Raw genomic sequence first — 17,863 nt, 5'->3', positions numbered from 1 at the left:
GGAAAAGAGGGATTATATATTGTTTTCATATAGTAGCAATTATCTGCACCTGTTTTCACCAGCTCTTGGCTAAGGAACTTTTGGAACTTTATGGGACATGCATAAGAAACCAGGAAGAAATTAAGGTGGCAGGGTAAACAAGCAGACAAAGCTGGTTCTTGAGCACCAGGTGGGCTTTTGGGCACTCACGGTGTGCTCCTGCGTGCTGCAGGATATCAGGTCTCATCCTTACCATCTGGACCAATGAGCAAGACGTCATTAGAAACACAGATTTGTTGTAAATCTGAATTTGTAATTAGAAAATGTGTTTGCTAATTCAGTCTCTTTGATCCAAGTTTCACAATCTGATGTCAGTTCCACTTGGAAAGGTTTTTAGTGCTTTGTATTCATATTGATATATTTCATGCATTGTTACTTGTGGCTAGAATTCTTTGCTGATAGGAACTATTTCCAACTGGCTCTCAAAAAGAACAGCGTCACACTGGCTATTTATAAAGCGCATTCTGACCAAAATGCCATCCAGCAAATTCCTTTTTTAGGTTGTTTTTCTGCTCTTTATATTTTTGACTACAAAACAAGAGACTGTTATTTTAGTTCTTAGGAGGGAGACTTTCAAAATAAACCCTGAGTGCCGCAGAAAGCACAGCTGATGGCGTAGTTGGTGGCATTGTTCTCTCTGACCCCCGACTGCCACGGGATGGGGTGAGGGATGTTGTCTTGGTGACGGGGTAATCTTTCAAATGAGATGTAAAACAGAGGTCCTGACCGCATGTGATCATCAAAAATCCCGTGTAAAATCTGGTGCTGTGGCCCATTTCCATCTAGGGTAATTGTATTCCACCTCCTTGAATGCCCCCTGCAGTTTCAATGGTGGGTGATGTCCCTCACTTCCTGTCCTAAAAACAATGTTCTCTTGTTTGCTGCTGAGTAGCTGCTAATGTTGCAAGGCATATGTAGCTCTTGTAAAGTTCTTTGACAGCCTAGAGAAGGGGAGCCCTATAGAAGTGCAAGATCTTATTATTCATATAATCCAAATAAATTGGTTAAATAAATATATATAAATAACTGGCAGGGAAACCTAGCTGCTCAGATGTAACTTAATGTTCAGCCATGCTATAAAATCTGCAAGAGCAGAAAATCTGCTCCTTCTAGAACTCCAGTTGGAAAAGGTGTCTTGTAGAAAAACATCTTCAGATACAGGAGAAGAGGACGTACATTTAGCCCTTAGGACTCTGTGGCCAGTTTATATGCATGGGTGGTAATGGCTGGGTTAGCTGAAGCTTTAAATTTCCATACATTGCGTGGGAATAAGCTTCACTGATATAAGAACATTTCTTATCAGTATGGTAGTAGCCTGTAACAGGCTTCACTTCCGGGCCAGCAGGCCTAGTGGGCAGGCTGTGGCTCCTCTGGTGGCCAAGTGACAGTCTGTCGTCCCCCAGTTCCCTTGGTTGGGCCAAGGGGGAAGAGAGGGGAGGAGACCTGGGACATCCCGGCCCAAGGGGGTAGGGTAAGGAGTGTTTCAGGCCATTCTTGCTGATACCCCAGACCAGCTTCTCCTTGGTCACTTTCTGTCTCCCCAGTTCTCTCCTCTGTTTGGGTCATGGTCCTGGCACTCTGCTATGCCAGCACTTCTTTCCAAGCACCCACTGGGTTAGATAAAACAATAAAACAAGTTTATTAACGACAGAAAGACTGATTTTAAGTGATTAAAAGTAATGAGGCACAAGAGTCAGAATTGGTTACAAGAAAAGAAAAGGTAAAACTCAATATCTAAACTAGCAAGCTAAATGAATTCAAAGCAAAAGTTTCTCTCACCACATGCTTTAGCCAGCAGTCTTACTGGCTCGAATCCTTTCACCCAGGACCCTTCTCCCAGTTCAGTATGAATTTCCTTGTCCTTCAGGTGTTGTTGATGCCATGGGCAGTGAGAAAGGGAGGAGTCTTTTGGAGGTGTCTGTTCCCCTTTTTTCTAGTTCTCTCTTTTTTGAAAATCATCTCCAGCTGAGGTACTGGAGACAGCAAGTTTGTAGAGACAGGAACCTTTGCCAAGATGTGCATTTCTTGCTCACACCTTTTATCCTGCCAAAGAATGGCCACTTAACCAGGTGATAGTCCATTTGATTTTGTTGACACCCAGCTGAGGCATCAGTTTGCCTTTGTCTCTGAGGAACTGATTTGTGCCTGCTTTTCAAAACTTGGAACATGTCTCAGCAATGTCACACAGTAGACAGCAATTGAAGCTGTGGTCATCAGCCACCAACTCCGTTGGGCTGGTCACTTTCTTTGAATGCCAGAATGTAGACTTCTGACGCAGGTCACGTTCTCACAACTGAGCCATGGCCAACAGTCAAGGGGAAGGTGAAAAAAGCGCTTCAAAGACACCCTCAAAGTCAACATGAAGAAACGCAATATTGAGATAAACTCATGGGAAACCCAAGCCCTCTATCGACCAGAATGGAAAAGGACTTTGTGGCAAGGATGCCAGTATTCTGAGATCCAACGGAGACAACAGGAAATGGAGAAACAGAAAAGAAGGAAAGAATGCTCTGCAGTCTGTTCCACTGGGAAATGTCCACCCCTTCCACTGGGAAATGTCTGCTCCAAATGTGACAAGTCTGTGGATCCCAGATAGGTCTCATTAATCACCTGCGGATCCACCAGCGAGAAATGGCTGTCATTTTATTGGAGGACAGTCATTTTAGAATGCCAAAGGATTGCCAATGACAGTAGAATCTTATAACTTTCTATACAATGTTGCCACACGTATTTTACCAAGACAACAATGACCAGCAAATTATGAGTTTTCAAATGATACCTCACAAGGCATACTTTGTAAAAAAACAATTATCATAGTCTTATAAAAGGGTTGAACATAATACACATTGTCACACTGAGCAGCTCTACAGTGCTCCTTAGATGGGAAAGAGGTTGGGGGAAGAACCATCCTAATTTACCTCCTGTTCATCTGCCCAGAGCCCAGGTTGAGAGCTGGGATAAAGATTCAAGCCTCAGTGAAGTAAATAAATACCAGTGGCTTAATGAAGCCACTCTGACATTAGCTGTAATCAGGAAAAACGTATATTGCTAAAGACGCAAGAGTGTGGCAGATGAGTTTAGCATTCCTAATAAAAAAATTTAATTCTCCTAATCTGCATCAAACACTAAAAGCTACATGCTACCAATTATTTTCTTCTAGTTTTAATTTACAATAATCAGTTATAATAGAGGAAATTAATTCTTAGTTTAATTTTGCAGGTTGTGTGCTTAGAATCCCATTCTCTCCCCCCCACCGCATCTCTCCCTTTCTTGATGCTGGAAATTAGCCACCTCTAACTACGATAGAGTCAGTTAAGATGGAACACTGGGCTTAATTGTTTGCTAATCATTGTGACCTTTGGGGTAATTTGCTCCTTGCTGCAGCCTCAAAATAAGGTTTAGACTAATTAGTGTTATTTACCTTCTCATATTCAGGGTTCTTCCAACTTCAAGCCATGAAGAACTGCATCAGCATCACAGAGCAGGAACTTGATTCTGAGCTCCCTTTTACTCCACTGAAGTCTTCGGGTTTTTAGTCCTGATTTACACCAATTTGACTAAGGACAGAATTGGGCCTCAGGACTTGAGAACAAGTGAAGCCGAAAATCCCACATGCTATGAGGTTTTATGCAAGACTAGTGCTCTCACTCAGCAAAGCACTGAAACACAGTCATATTCTTTAAACCCATGAATAGCCCCATGGAACTCAATGGGATTAACATGCTTAAAGTTCCGCATGTCCTCAGGTACTTTGCCTAACTGCATACTGGGACAACACTTCAGGAGACTGGTTAGTACCATATAGATGTCCAGGTTGATAGGGTGTATTCATCCACTAAAGAGAATAGCTCTTCACCATAAAACTTACACTGGTGTAAATCAGGAGTGACTACAGAAGCCAAGAGAGTTACATTGATGTAAAGTGGGTGTCAGGTGAAAGTCAGGCCTGGTGAGTTCACTTAAGGCTCTCAGTACTGGGAGGCCCACAACACACAGATTTTCAACAGCTACCGTGCCTACAGGATAGACCTGATTCTCCTCTCCCTTACTCTTTACACCAGTGTCACTCTGTAAGGGATTCCACCCCTGCCCTCTGAACTCTGGGGTACAGATGTGGGGACCTGCATGAAAGACCCCCTAAGCTTATATTCTACCACCTTAGGTTAAAACTTCTCTAAGGCACTAATTCCTTAGACTGATATTGTTGCCACCACCAAGTGATTTTCACAAAATATTCAGGGAAGGGTCACTTGGAATCCCTGTCTCCCTAAAATATCCCCCAAGCTCCTTCACCCCCTTTCCTGGGGAGGCCTGACAATAAACTACCAACCAGTTGTCTTAGCAATGTGAGCACAGACCAGACCCTTTGTCTTCAGGACACCGAAATCAATCAGGTTCTTAAAAGAAGATCTTTATTTATAAAGAAAAAAATAAAAGACTCACACCTGCAAAATCAGGATGGAAGGTAACTTTACAGGGTAATAAAAAGTTTTAAAAGACAGAGGATTCCCCTCTGGGCTCAAGCTTCACAGTTACAAAAACAGGAATGTAGCCTGTAGCCTAGGACACAAGCCAAAACAAAAGATAACCTAGCGCATTTTCTTGCCCTACTCACAGTTTCTGTGATTTTAGATAGATTATTCCAAGTATATTTTCAGGAAATATTGTACCTGCTTGGCTTTTCCCTCCGTCCAGAGAGGGAACAACCCACAGAACAACAAACAAATTCTTCCCCCCCAGATTTGAAAATATGTTCTTTGGTCCTTCTGGTCAGGTGCCAACTAGGTTATTTGAACTGCTTAACCCTTTACAGGTAAGGCAATCCAGTACAGTTGCTAAGGAGATATACAGGTTGCTACCCTTTCCCTCTATATTTATGACATATTCCATTGACTTTGGTGGGGATCTACGCTGCTGTGAGTGAGCAGCACATCTGTCAGGGCTGGGTCTTTATGGCTCCAGGGAGCTGGGCTTAACCTTAATGGATATGCTTGACAGGTACGAAGGTGAGGCTACAGAAGAGGGTCCAGATTTGCCTTGAGTTCTGGGCTGGCAGTTTGGAGCAGTCCTTATAAGAGGTGGCATAGTGCATCCATACTCTTTCTTGTGACCACTTCAGATTCACCAACAGTTCAAATGCTGCCATGGCTGGTAGTGCCAACCCCGAGTGTTGAAAAATCATGTCAGGCCCCCAAAACCATCATAGCGGCTGGAAAATCCTGAGCGCCGCTAGTCCCAAGAACTTCTCCTGCACCAGGGTGAATTCCACCCCAAATTTATATACTCAGCACCAGCTGCAGAGAGGCAGTTATGCTTTTCACTGACACTTTGGTGGTGTCATTTTACAGAAGACTCAAGGCCAAGTGACTTTCATGAACCTTGAAGGACAATCGTTCTTGCTGCTGGCAGTGCCCCATTGTTCTGAGGAGATGGAATTTGTGCATAGGTTAAAGAAACAAGGGAGACAGCTAACCTAGTGCCAAATGTGTTAAGCATAGGTCTGAGAGCCCATCAGAAGGTTGGCGTGCAGCATCCAAAGTCCTAAAGCAATTCCAGAAGATTGCATGTCTTGGCTTGCAAAACATACTTGCTTCATAAATGATAAAATTATATTTGGGGCTAATATTTTATGCGGTGTGCAACCTATTGACAACCAGCCTTTCTTAACTATACAAAGAGATTTCCTGAGGCAGCAATAGCTGAGAACAGCTGTTACATGCTCTTTTTTTTTCCCCACTGATAGTAGCTGCTAAGGGAGGGTTTCCTGTCATGTTAAGTAGCATGTGATGTGATCATCACTAAAAGCCAAAGACCACTTTTTTACATGGGTGCAGCTTCTGTTCTGGCCCAAAGAAACTTTAAAGTAAAAAAATGAAATGGAAAGAGCTATTTTGGGCAACAGAAGAAACCTAAATCTTGGGCTAATGGCCTGTCCATTCTTGGGAACTGGTTCAGGTTGGCAGGAACCAAAAGTTGTTCCCACACTCTGCTCTTAGCTTCTCACATGGCACGGGTGGCCAATGCACTTTCTTCATGTGCCCCCCCAAGAAAGGTGACTGCCACTGTTTTTTTCTCTGAGACAGATGTAGCCACAATTATCCAGAGCTTTGTGACATTCAGCTGGACTCACCCGTATGTGGTAGCCTTGAAGACCGTATGGCCAGGCCACAATGTGTCTTCCTGCTCACTCAGAAACTCAGCCATAGGAAACTCAGCCATAAGTTTTCCGTCCCATGAAACATTTGGCTGTTTCCCCCATCCCCGTTCTGTACGGCAATGAAAGGAGAGCAAGGGAGAACCAAGAGCCCGGTGGTTAGGGGCACTTACCCAGGCAACGCGAAACCCAGCTTCCAGCTCCTGGTCTGACTCAGGCAGAGAAGAGGCTTGACCTTGGGTCTTCCAGGGCAATGGGTATCAAGCTTATTGCATTATGCCCTCTTTCTTTGTGTCTGTCATCCTTTGCGCCCCCTGCTCTCCCACAAAAGCACACAAGCCACTGCCCAGCTCTGAAGGCCGCGCCCTGCCAGCAGCAGTGCAGAAGTAAGGGCAGCAATGTGTCAATATCACTTTTCACAGCAGAATTAGGGTCCCATTGTCACCCTTACTTCTGGGCTGCTGCTGCCACCCTGGGGTTAACAGCCAGAGCCCTGCTGCCCCAGGGCTGACGGCGGGAGTCCCGCCACCGCCTCCAGGTGAAGGATGGCGGGTAGAGGGGGAAGGAGAGCCCAGGCTATCTCCAATGAAGGACTGAGGGGAGGGGAGCCAGACTGGGGTGAGGGGGTCTGGCCCCCAGCTGGAAGGGTGGGGTCCATCTGCCCCTTTATCCCCCCGCCACCTCCCAGGTGTGCATAACCCTAGTGCACAAGCCCCAGCCACCCAGGGCTGACAGCCAAAGCTCTTCAAAAAAAAAAAGGCCAACAGAAAAGCACCCAGCTCACGCCTCCCTTGAGAACCACTGTTCTAGGGCACAGGGGAGAGCCCTAACCACTGAGCTATCGCCTACCATTGTCATAGTCTCTCTATCTCGTCTGATCAGAAATTCCAGCCTAGACCTGAGAACCCATTCCCTCGTGGACTTTTTGTTGATTGAAAAGGAAACATTCCCTCAGAATATTTCCGTTTCCTGTATTTTTTGGCCGAAACACCATTTTGTTGGACAATTCCCCACCAGCTCCATGTGTGACTACACCTCTCCTCTGGCTCCCTACTCACTTCCTTATACAATTCCAGGAGTTGGCATTGATCTATAAAGTCCACCATGGTTTGGATGATGTCCGAGCACTAGCTATCTCATCGTATGGGGCCAAGGAGACAGCTAAGGCACTTCAGTGATCAGATTTAAATGTCAGGTGGCTAGCAGTTTTCAGTGTAGGGTCACAATCTCTCAAATTTCTCCCATATGCTCTACTGTCTTACACCTAAACAACTCTCAGATCTCTAAACACCTCCAACTCTGCAGTCCCACCAGTAACTCCATAGTCTGACCCTCCTGCATCTTGCTCTCAGTTTGTGTTGCATGGAAAACTACACCTTTTTTGGAGGGTGACTTGCAGCCCTTTTGTAGCCTCAGATTTTCAGGATTTCACACTGACCCTCCAGTTTAGAGGATGGAAAGGTCTCTGAGATCAGCCTGTCTCTTTGTAGACCCTTCTATGCAGATGAACAGTTCATATGCACAATGCAGAAGTAATTACAGAGTTATAAGAGCTTTATTTACACACTCCACATTAAAGTGATATCACATTGTTAAATATCCTTACCATTAGCCCCTTTGCTGTGGAGAGAAAGGGAGTGCCTAAGTGAGGTAATCATGGGAAAATGTTCTCATTAGTCTCTCAAGAATGGGGAAGAGGTGTATTCCTCAGCATCTTGTTGTGACTGAGAGAGACAGAGGTATGTATGTGTTACACTTGTGATCTGTTGCTCAGGGGAAGTTTCCATTGATGGGTCTAATGGTTAGAGTAGGGGGGTCACTGGCAATTTGTTTCCTTATATTTGCCACTAACTAACCCAGAAAACCTGGGCAAGTCTCATTCAGTTCCTAAGTAAAATGAACCTAGTGATGCCAATCTCACCAGAAGGGAATGTAGCAGCTAATGAAGTTTTGAGAGCCTCAGATGAAAGAAACTACAGCAAAGCATTATTATTTATTACAGAGACTCCAACCAAAGAGCAAGCCCCTCTTGTGATGGGCATTGTACAAATATGTGAAAAGGTGGTCCTTGCCATAAAGCATTTGCAATCAAGCATTATCATTAATAATTATTAATTTTCTTAATTATTACTCAGCGGGTCCTTAGTGACATTTTTGGTGCACTCAGTGTCTAGCCGATCCTTCCATTAAGAAGCCAAAATGAGGTCCCAGCATCTTTGCTACTTGCCCAGATGCCTGACCCAAAAGTTGTCTCCAGGGAAAGGCCCGGTCTCCGAAATCTGACCCAGCTCAGGTATTCAGATCTGGAATCCCAGTTTCTAAAATAGCTGTTCTGTACCTGAATTAATGGGGAAGTGATGTGCTAATCTGGTCACATCTTCACTCCCTTTCCCTCAGAAGGAACTCTAAGAAGCATGGTTTCTACAGGAACTAATTGCAAGCCTTTGTCATGATGCTATGCGCCTACATTAAACAGATTCCATGGAGGATTTCAAATCACCCTGCAATACACAGTTTTGTCTGGAGTTTAGTGGGTGGGGTGGTTGGACACTGTGCTGTCCTTGTCGGGAGGAAAACATCCTCCTCTTCTATATTTAAACTTTTGTAGAGACACTCTGCCACTAGCATGAATATGGGAAAGTGGATACACTACCACTCTTTACAACAGATGACAGCAATAACCTATGTGCAATGCAAGCCCCACCAGAATGGGAAGGAGAGAGAGGGAAAAGGGTTGGCTAAGAATGTTCTGTGGCATTGTTTTCCTTCGTAGGTCATATGTTCAATGCTCCATTGGGACTAGATGTCTCAGAGGAAAGTGAGGTATGCATGTGCACTCTGATTAAACAAATACTGGGATATGATATTAATACCTAGCTCTTCTACAGTGATTTTCATCAGAAGATCTCAAAGCACTTTACAGAGAAGGTCAGTGCTTTTATCCCTATTTCACAGCTGAGGCATGGGGTGGGGGGGGGACTTTATCCCATGGTCACCCAGCGGGCCTATGGCAGAGTCAGGAATAGCCAACTGGAGAACAATCTCACCAATTGGAGAACAGCGTTCTGCCTACTGGACCATACTGTTTTCATCTAACTAGAGCCAAAGAGCTTTATCTCAGAGTGACCCCTGCCTATGTGACTCTTGTATTACCCTGTGAAACCCAGCTTTTCCCCACCACCCCCACCCAGGCACAGCCTTGGAGTACCCAGTTCACTCTCCTTTTGCTCTGTGCCACAGGCAATGGAAGGGGAAAGCAGCCAGTACTAAGGCAAGGAACATACACCTCTACCCCGACATGACACCACCCGACATAACACGAATTCGGATATGACGGGGTAAAGCAGCGCTCCGGGGGGGCAGGGCTGCACGCTCCCCTGGATCAAAGCAAGTTTGATATAACGTGGTTTCACCTATAACGCGATAAGATTTTCTGGCTCCCAAGGTCAGCGTTATAACAGGGTAGAGGTGTCCAAGGCAGCAAGTGTCTGATTCCAATGAGCTACATTGAAAGCACTAGACCCAGGACAGTTCATTTTTTTAAAAAAGAAAGCGAGAGAGAGAAGAGCCTCATTGTGTTTTTCTAGTGAACACGATATCTGACATGGGATTAATGGGGGGATTATGCAGAATCAGCATCCACATTTCTCAAAGTGACTTTCCTCTGGCAGAAGGACATTAATCGCACTTGCGGAGATCCAAGCTTTTCATCAACACTTAAGCATTTTAAGTTTGTTCCACATTATTCAGTGAAAATAACAACACCCTGTTCTACATTAAATGAGGGAGGGAGGAAGATGGCCCATAACAAGCAGGTGTCTGATCTCGGCCGGGGGGCTAGATTGTGGCTTTTTGATCTGAGGACAGAACTCCTCCAACCCATGGAGAAGGGGTACAGCTGCCTCTGTGTCATCACTCTACCGGGGCCCAGCAGAAGGCTCTCTGATGGGCCAGCAATCAAAAAGGAGGAAGGGGAAAGACAGACAGGAGGCCAGGAGTGGAGCTGGGCAGAATGGGCATGTTCTCCCCACCCATAAGCACAACAGAGAGTCCCCTTGAAATATAATGGCACTGGAAGCCTGGAGCTGGAAGATCCCTATGGGTCTCAGGGTATCTGCAGAGCTTGTGGGGCAGATCCTTGCTTTCTGTTGCAGGGCAAGGGGAATTCTATTCCCACCCCCCAGCTCCCATGGAAGAATGCATGGAAAATTCTGTGATGCCTTTCCTCTCACTGAGTTCCCTGTCCCTAGCCACACTTTATGGGGGAGGGGGGGTGTGCACGCTGGGGGGAAGGAGGCAGTTACAACAGTGTTAATCAGGACTTTCATTCATTTAAAGGAGTTAAACCAGTCAGACCAGTGTAAGTGAGATCAAAATCAAGCCTACTGTGTAGGCCCTATGCAATTCTTTAATGCTCCACGTCTTCCGTCCTGTATTGATTTCCTCACGTACTGTAATGCATCAGGTTCCGTGTGTCAGAACATTACACCAGAGTCTCCTTTTCATGTTCCCATTCTCTGTTACTGCACTGATTGCTCTCATCAGTCAGACCTAGTCAAGCTGTATTGGGAAACAATTACTGCACTCCAGATCGGTTACATTTCTGTTCACACAGAATCCCAGGAACCACGGTGATGGACTCCTCTTTTCCATCACCAGTCAGAGGGGTTTAGTAGATCATTAGATCCAAAAATACTCTCGTGCAGATAAATGTGGCTGCAGCACAGAGAGCACCAAGGGCAGCTCATGCTCCTACTCCTGTTTCTCACACACACACAATTGACAGAATCAGCAGTTTTTACCATACACATTGTGTTAAAACCAGCTCCCTTCAGCTCATTAGCAAAAGGAAGCTTATAATGAGAGTTTGTGATCTAGTGGTTAGATGACCAGGACTCTGGGTTTCTATTCCCAGCTCTGCCAATGATTTGCTGACTAACTTGAGGAAAGTCATTTAACAATTACACAAGTGATTGGGCTCCATACAGGGGTAACTGGATGAAATTCTAGGGCCTGTGCTATCCAGACTAGATGATCTAATGAGTCCTTCCTGGCTTTAAGATTGAGCTATTCTGTGCCTCAGTTTACCTATCTTTAAAAGGGGAATGCAATGATAACTTGCTACTACTAAAGACAATGGTAATTAAAGAGGAAATGGCACTCACTGTGGGAAAGTGAATCTGAAATCCCAATTTTCCTGGTACTTTGCACAGGAATTAACTGTGCAGTCTCAGATAGCACTGTGCTAACTGTTGGTAGCTGCTGCATTTGCAACGATATACAGACAATCACACACACACGCACATACACATTCATACTGTATCTGAGAGAGATACATGGCACTGTGGTCAGTGCAAACACTGGGATGGTGCAGGCAACTCCAGAGTTCTGCACCCAGGGCTTTGTTTCATGGTGGGGTAGTGCTCTGTGGGAGGTGATTTTCAAGGGTGCTATTGTGTTGTATATTAATGGACCCATGATGACCCTGCTGGTGCACTTTAACATAGTACTGCTTCAAACAGCACTGTGTTACAACACACGAGGGAACCTTTGGTGTGCACCAGCAGGTTCTGCATGGGCCAATTAATGCATAACATGGTGGTACATTTTAGAAATCAGACCCCTGTAGAGCGCATTACTCCTGCATAGATGAGCCAGTTCTTACAGTGACTCCTGTGATTCTGGACAAATCACCTCTCATGGCCTCATTTTCCCCATGGTGTAAGATAGAGATCACACCACTTAACTCCTTCAGAGAGATGTTATGAGTGGTGTGTAGGGGCCACATCAGGAATCAGGGCCCCATTGTGCTAGGGGCTGTATACACACAAAGCAAAAAAGATTAATTTTGCCCCAAAGAACTTGCAGACAAAGACAAGAAACAACAAGGTGAATACAGCCCCTAGCACAATGTATCCTCTCCCAGGACTGGCCTCCTAAGCACTATGGTAATACAAATAGTTATTAATAATAACTAAGCAGTGAGGGGAATGCACATATGATTATGATATACAGATAGGGCTTGATTGGGAAGCTTACGCAAAGCCATAGATAGCAGCCAGTGTAGAGCTGCACGGCCCCAGGGTTATGTCTCTTCCTGGCTGCTTGGTGCATATGGAGATGTATAAACTGCTCCTTCCACTAGGATAGAGCCCCTTGCTCCTCTCTGGTACACTGGCCCTGCTCCATGGGCCCATGCAGCTAGAGAGAAGCGAGCCATGGTTCAGCCCTCTCCCCACCCCTCCCCAGTGAGGCAGTGATTTGCTTCCCACAGGGAGCAAGGCACAAGCAGCCCATGCTCACAGGGACTACCCTTGTGATTGTGCCTTGTGTGTGCTGCGCAAGATGGGGAGACTGAAGCTGTGTCCCCTGACCCCACTTGCACGAGCGTGTATCGCAACCTGATCCACGCGATGCATTGCACACAGAGCATTGTATTATAGATGGTGCCTGCAAACCCAGGTACGTTGGACCACATCCTGGGCTGCAGTAAATCAGCGTAGCGCTAATTGACACCAGCTGAGGACCTAGCCCATCATTTCTCGTTGGCTGAGAATACGTGGCTTTGATGTGAGTGCAGGTTTTGAAGTCTGCAGATCCTGCTCTGTCTAGACAGCAAAATTAGCGCTGGGTACTACAGCCACCACTTTTCAGCCACCTGCAGGGACCCAGTCAACAAGATTGACAATGGCTGCCTCAGTTTTCCAAACAACAATTAAAGAAATATACCTACATATATTCCTTTCCTTGTCTTTCTTCTCGGTGTCTCCAAGAGCCATGACTTTGTTCTCAGAGCAGTTTACAACATCCCTGCTGCTCCAGCAGGGAAGGGAAATGCCAGCCCACTGTGTGGGGACAGCACAACTTTGAATGATGATAAGCGCATAACATATTTGTTTCTTTTTCTGGTAATTCTTTGCTCTGGCTGCACCACCAAGGTAAATTGCGAGTGATGCAGGGAAAAGTCCCTGGCCACAATTTCCGTGCTAGGCAGTCACTTCAATACCTTGCTGTCTGCTTGGCCAACGCACAAAGAGTTGGTGCACATGAGTCCGTGAAGTTCACCAGGATTTCCCCCAACCTCCCCATCCCATGGGTGTAGGTTACAATACAAACTGAAGGCCAGCCCATCAGCTAGCACAGATCAGCACAGCTCCATTGAAATCAACCAACTGTGTGCTGGCCCATGTCAGCTGAGGCTATGGCCCAATGTCAAAATTCAGCCCAGCTTCAGCAACCGTAGTGATCAGGTTGAATTGTCACCATTCTGACGAGTCCAGATCTGAGAATGGGTTGCTTTGGAGCCATCTCTAGCTGAAAGATTCTCTAAGTTCATTTTCCAGTGATTTGGGGTCCAGTTTTGAGACAGCTGGTTCTGATTTAGAGTTTTTTGCTGAATCCATGGACCCAAACTCTTGAGTTTCTCTATAGTAGGTCTCTGGGCCTGGACATGTAAGCCACTCAATCCATACTGAATTACCCAGTGAAGCCCCTGGCATTCCACACAGACAGTGGCTTCTGGAGCCTGCCTTTGGCCTTAAAGTTACAGACAACTAACCTTCCCCCTGAACAGGAAAGTTGTGCAAAGTGATATTCATTGTGCAATGATGACCTTACCGGAGACACACAGATTCCAGTGTTCAGGGGGCTACAGCTGAACCTGTCTCTTTTCCCCTGAAATTCTGCTTTAATCTCCCTGAAATTCATGAGAAGGTCTGAGTCCTGAGTGAGTTTGGGCTTCTTTAAGATAGAGGGGTGCATATGGTGATACATAGACAGATACCCAGCACAGGAGGAATTCTGAAGGACAAGGATACCCTTTAAAAGACAAGAAATCGTGACCAGGTTCTATCCCCACACTTTTGCATGTCATGCATAACCTTAATCCATTGTTGGTTCTACTTTAGAAGTCGTAGCCAGTCCAGTCAGCAAACGCTTGCAGACCTTTTGATGGGGCATCCGCCTCACAGTGGCATGCAAGGGGTTAATACAGCCTTAGGGAGGCTGCACAGGAAGCAGCCAATCAGAGAGCGGTTGTAAGGAGCAGCCAGTCAGGACCTAGTAGGCCCATATAAGAAGACCTTCAGGACAGAGCAGTGTCAGTTAATCCCTGGAGCTCAAGGAGGAAGAACTGGGTGCCTTGCAGGTGGAAGGAACCTAGCACCCTGGACAGAGCAGTGCTGGGAGGAAACAGGAGAGCAAGAGAGAGCTCCTGGCTAGCTGCTAGGCCTGGCATATTTAGGCCCTAGGTAAGGGCAAAGAAACTTCTGCGGTCATGGGGAAATAGCCCAGGAAAATGCACTGAGAGGTTGGAGGGGATGCTGCACATGTCTACCATCTACAGGGTCCCTAGGCTGGGACCTGGAGTAGTGGGCAGGCCCAGGTCCACCCACTCGCCACTGGGAGCACAAGGGGTGAGCACAGATTTTGGCACGCCCAGAGGGCTGTTCATAAAAAGGATGCTGCAGTCCTTGGAGTGACATGGGTCTGGGAGCAGAAGTGATGGCGTGCAAGGCACCATCAGGAGAGGGTGTACTGACCTGTGGAGCTAATCCCCAAGATGGCCCACAGGAGGTGCCAGCATGGTGAGAGACCCCCAACCTGTGTCATCACAAACACTCAATCAGCTTCTGTTTCTCTTGCCAGGTACAGCTTGGTGAGTATGTGACATGACAACACATTGAGGAAAGAGCAAAGGGAGTATAAAACAATCTAAGTAGCTCTGCCATACCTCTCACCTCATTTATCTCTCTCCTTGGCAAGAGGCTGCAATGCATGTTAAAGCAGCTTGTTGGGAAGTGACTGCGTTGTTACATTCTGCCATGTTGGCTCATCATCACTTTTGATAGAAAGTGACCTTGGCAGGCATCAGATGTCTGGAGGTACTAAAAATATCAGCCACTGCTGTGTGTTATGCCAGCCAGAAAATCCAGGGATGTCCACACAAACAAGGGACATGCATTTTCCAGACAGACAAGACCCTTAAAATCCCTTCTCTCTTTTCAGGAAGGGTGCCTTTTTTTTAGCAGGAACTCAGTGTTTTTCAATGGAATTCACCTTTCAGAGGAATCTCCTCCATAGATAGAGGGATACGTATGGCAATAAATAGATAATACTCATAGATAGAGGGGTGCATATGGTGATATATAGACAGATACCCAGCACAGGAGGAATTCTGAAGGACAAGGATACCCTTTAAAAGACAAGTTAGTTCTGGAGGACTGCAGCAAACTCAACAGTAGCATTAGTGGATGGTCCAGTGAGCCCCGTGTCTCTGATTATTCCATGCTGGCTTTTTCTGTTCATCTTTCATTTCATTTCCATGGCCAGAATGAAACAGAGAAAGACAGGGGTAGAAAACTTGGTAGTTTTCAATTAAACAAGAAGCACTTTGCCATTGTAAGTGAGCTTATTTAAACATTAAATGAAAATCAAATGTGTGTGCTATCAGCTCTGCTTGTAAGTCTGATAATTAACGTGGCTTTCCCCAGTGTAAACTGTTCTCTGGTCTGTCAGCACCACTGTATCGCTTTGATGGAAAGCTTTTTAAGTGGTTTCAGAAGCTGGATCAGTAAAGAAAAATAACACATTGTGGTAATTCTCCATTGTAGAAATAAATAATAAAAGCTTGTAACATTTAAGTGTTGGCTGTCTGCTGATCAACAATTTCAGCATGATGGTGAACTGAGAAATGTGGACTGAAGGGCTGTATTCTCTGTTATGCCAAGGCGCTTTTATATCCCTCTGGCAGTGAAGAGAGTTAAAGACGACCAGCAAAGAGGAGAAAATGGGGTTGGGCCTTTTTTGTTGCTTTATTCTGTGTAATGTACTTTGGTAATGCAGTATCTAGGGCCTACCCTGTAATTTCAGAAAGTACACGTAGGGCCTGATCCAAAGCTCAATGAAGCTTATTGGAAATGTCCCATTGGCTTCAGTTGGACTTTGGATTAGGCTGATAGTGTGGTGGATATTGTTCCATGGGCACTAGAAACTAGATTGAAAACCACCAGAATCATTTCAGATACTAGACCACCAAGCAAGCAGAGAATAACATATCTGTCACCACCAGTCTACAGTCGCTTTGGCTAGGGAGCAGGAGTCAAAAAGCTCTGAATCCCATTTTCCCTCATCACCAATCGAATTTGGTTGTTCCTCTCTGAACATGAGTACAGATAAGTCTCTTCAAAGAGCTAACAGACTAACAGCAAAGGAAGTTTGAAACATCTCTGAGAACCTACTAGAATCTGGTCTGACAATGAGCCAGGAGACACGGCAAGTATAGGTTTCAGAGTAGCAGCCTTGTTAGTCTGTATTCTCAAAAAGAAAAGGAGGACTTGTGGCACCTTAGAGACTCACAAATTTATTTGAGCATAAGCTTTCGTGAGTTACAGCTCATCCGATGAAGTGAGCTGTAGCTCACGAAAGCTTATGCTCAAATAAATTTGTGAGTCTCTAAGGTGCCACAAGGACTCCTTTTCTTTTGGCAAGTATAGGGGCATTGTTAGCAGGAGCTTGTTACAGGGCAAATCCCAATGGCCCTGCTCAATTATTAATTAGTTCTACTTCCAAAGAGTCAACAGGGGTTTGTCTGAGTGCAGACAGAGGCCTAGTCTACCCTTGAAAGCTAGGTCAGTGTAAATACCATAGAATATCAGGGTTGGAAGGGACCTCACTAGTCCAGTGCTTCTCAAGCTATCTGATGTGGGGGAACTGGCAATTTTTTTTCCAATGTGCGCACAGACCAGCAGCTGATGGCTCGCGGACCGGCACTTTGAATAGCACTGATCTAGTCCAACCCCCTGCTCAAAGCAGGGCCAATCCCCAATTTTTACCCCCGATCCCTAAATGGCCTGCTCAAGGATTGAACTCACGACCCTGGGTTTAGCACGCCAACGCTCAAACCACTGAGCTATCCCTCCCCACAAAGGGTTTCTGGTTTCTGATGCTCCTGGCCATTAACCTACAGAGCTAAGTTGTGCCCAGTGCTGGGGCGCGGCAGGATGTTCCCTCTCCTCTCTCATAATCACTCTTCCATAGCTCTGCAGCAGGCCCGGGGATTGCCTCGCTCCTCCTTCCGTCCTCCGACCTGTCTGCTGGAAGGAGTCTTCACTTCTCCCAGCAGCGGGCTGCACAGAGTAGACAGCTGCCACGTGCAATAATTAGGCCTCACCTCACTCAGCCTAGCACTGCCAGCTGCTGCTATAATTAAGCCACATTATTACTTTCTAAATAGAGAAATGCTCCCCCTCACCCCCTCCACACACACACACGCGCACTTTCCCTGCCGCTCCATGATTTGCACCATTGCAGCTTCTGCACTGTCAAACACGCTCAGGAACCCGAGCGACGAAGAGTTCCCGGGCTCGGGGCAGGATCTTCCTCTCCTTTATGGCTAGAAGCAAAAGGTGTGGAGCCAAATTCAGGTTTTGCCCGGCCCACCCCAGCATGGCTTATGTGGGGGCTGCCTGTGGAGCAGAGATGCAGGAAGGGAGGCTGGGGAAAGGAGCTTCAGCAGAGAGCCACATGCACTCACACACACACACCCACCCCTCCTCGGCTAGGATCAGCCACAGGAGAGGTGGAGCGCAGAGCTGGCCAGGCCCCTTACCTGGCTGTGCAGGTCTCTCCTATGGACCGTGAGTTGCTGCCGGGCATCAGAGGTGATGCGTA

The sequence above is a fragment of the Lepidochelys kempii genome, chromosome 19, assembly GCF_965140265.1.
Source record: "Lepidochelys kempii isolate rLepKem1 chromosome 19, rLepKem1.hap2, whole genome shotgun sequence".
Classification (NCBI taxonomy): domain Eukaryota; kingdom Metazoa; phylum Chordata; order Testudines; family Cheloniidae; genus Lepidochelys; species Lepidochelys kempii.
Note: the sequence above shows the minus strand (reverse complement) of the source record.